Source organism: Babylonia areolata, chromosome 30 (assembly GCF_041734735.1).
Source record: "Babylonia areolata isolate BAREFJ2019XMU chromosome 30, ASM4173473v1, whole genome shotgun sequence".
Lineage (NCBI taxonomy): Eukaryota > Metazoa > Mollusca > Gastropoda > Neogastropoda > Buccinidae > Babylonia > Babylonia areolata.
The window spans coordinates 19,045,566-19,048,065 of record NC_134905.1 but is presented as its reverse complement, the minus strand read 5'-3'; positions in this window follow the sequence as shown (position 1 = coordinate 19,048,065).

Sequence of the window (2,500 nt, the reverse complement as noted above, 5' to 3'; positions counted from 1 at the left end):
TTCAATTTTTCTTCTTCTTCTTCTTCTTCTTCTTTTTTTTTTTTTTTTTTTTTCCATTCAAGTTATATTCTTTATTCAGACTGATCTCTTCATCAGTGTGTGTGAAATTCGTGTCAGTCAAAGGTTTCTTTTAATTAATGCACACAGTACAGAGGTGTATAAGAAAATGTGCAAATAGAATATGGGTGATTAAGAAAGGTACACTGTATGAACAACAAGAAATTTTTAATCCATGATGAATTAGGAAAACGTGTGTATGTCCTTTTATTCTACTGACTGTATCACTGTCTGCATGTTTACTTGATCAGTCCCTGTATTTCTGTCTGTCTGTCTGTTTGACTTTCTGTCTCTCAATACTTCCTTCTTTCCTCCCTCTCTCTGTACCGATATCTGCCTCTGTTACTCAGGTCTGTCTGTCTGTCTGTCTGTCTGTCTGTCTGTCTCTCTCTCTCTCTCTCTCTCTCTCTCTCTGTTACCCACAGTCTCCGACCCTGCCTCTGTCTGTCTGTCTGTTTCTCTCTCTCTCTATCTATCCATCTATCTCTAAATCTATCTTTCTGTCTCTCTGTCTCTGTCTGTCTGTCTGTCTGTCTCTCTACATCTCTCTCTCTCTCTCTCTCTCACTCTCACCCTTCTCTCTCCCTCTTTTTCTTCCTCCCTATCTCTCTCTCTCTCTCCCTCCCCACCCCCCCTCTCTCTCTCCCTCTCGCTCTCCCCCTTTTCTCTATTTCATGTGCCCCATACCCCCTCCCTATCACCCCCCTGTCTGTCTGTCTGTCTGTCTGCCTGTATCTCCTCTCTCTCTCTCTCTCTCTCTCTCTCTCTCCATGTCTCTCTCTCTGTCTGTCTGTCTCTGTTACTTCAAGTCTGTCTCTGTCAATATATGTCTGGCTCTCTGTCTCTCTCTCCCTCCCTACCCCCCTCTCTCTCTCCCTCCCTCCCCCCCTCTCCCTACTCTCTCTCTCTCTCTCTCTCTCTCTCTCTCTCGCTCTCCCACCCTTCTCTCCGGGCTCCCTCTTTTTCTCCCTCCCTATCTCCCTGTCTCTCTCCCCTCCCCCCCCCCCTCTCTCTCTCTCCACTCAATCTCTCTTTTGTTCTTATCTCCCTCTCCCCCTCTCGCTCCCCCCCCAACCCCCCTCCCCCCTCTGTTTTTCTTTATTTCATGCGCCCCCATACCAACCATCCCCCCTCCTCTCTCTCTCTCTCTCTCTCTCTGTCTGTCTGTTTATCCCTGTTACCTACAGTCTCCGACTCTGTCTCTGTCTGTCTGTCTCTCTCTCTCTCTCTCTCTCTCTCTCTCTCTATCTATCTATCTATCTATCTATCTATCTATCTATCTCTAACTCTATCTCTTTCTGTCTCTCTGTCTCTGTCTGTCTGTTTTCTCTCTCTCTCTACATCTCTCTTTCTCTCTCCCTCCCCACCCCCCCCCCCCTCTCTCTCTCCCTCTCGCTCTCCCCCTTTTCTCTATTTCATGTGCCCCTACCCCCTCCCTATCACCCCCCTGTCTGTCTGTCTGTCTGTCTGCCTGTATCTCCTCTCTCTCTCTCTCTCTCTCTCTCTCTCTCTCTCTCTCTCTCTCTCTCTCTCTCTCTCTCCATGTCTCTCTCTCTGTCTGTCTGTCTCTGTTACTTCAAGTCTGTCTCTGTCAATATATGTCTGGCTCTCTGTCTCTCTCTCTCCCTCCCCCCCCCCCCCTCTCCCTACTCTCTCTCTCTCTCTCTCTCGCTCTCCCACCCTTCTCTCTCCCTCTTTTTCTCCCTCCCTATCTCCCTGTCTCTCTCTCTCCCTTCCCCCCCTCTCTCTCTCCCCACTCAATCTCTCTTTTGTTCTTATCTCCCTCTCCCCCTCTCGCCCCCCCCCCCAACCCCCCCTCCCCCTCTCGCCCCCCCCCCCCCCCCCAACCCCCCCTCCCCCTTCTCTGTTTTTCTTTATTTCATGCGCCCCCATACCAACCATCCCCCCCTCCTCTCTCTCTCTCTCTCTCTCTCTCTCTCTCTCTCTCTCTCTCTCATTATTTATTCATTTAATTACGGCCGCGACAGCTGTCCAGCTGACACGAAAGTGAAAAATGTTTGCGTCGTGGCGCGTCCATAGCAGTAGTTTTCGGGCAATTTCCGTCTTTTTTTTTTTTTTAAATCTTGTTGTTCAGTAGACTGAAACACACACACACACACACACACACTCACTAACACACACACACAGTGTGAGAGAGAGAGAGAGAGAGAGAGAGAGAGAGAGAGAGAGAGAGAGAGAGAACGTGCGTCAGTGGGTGCTCGTCTGCATGTGTATGTGTGTGTGTGTGTGTGTGTGTGTGTGTGTGTGTGTGTGTTTATTCTTAGTCACTCTGTCTCTGTCTCCAGGCTCTCTTTTTTTTTCTTTTTTTTCTTTTTTTTATCAGCGGCTGTGTGTTCTACCATGTCCCTTTGTCAATTGGTATAAAGTGTACCAGTGGTTTCTCCAGTCAATGGGAAACCATTTACAGCTTAGTCTTTTTGTG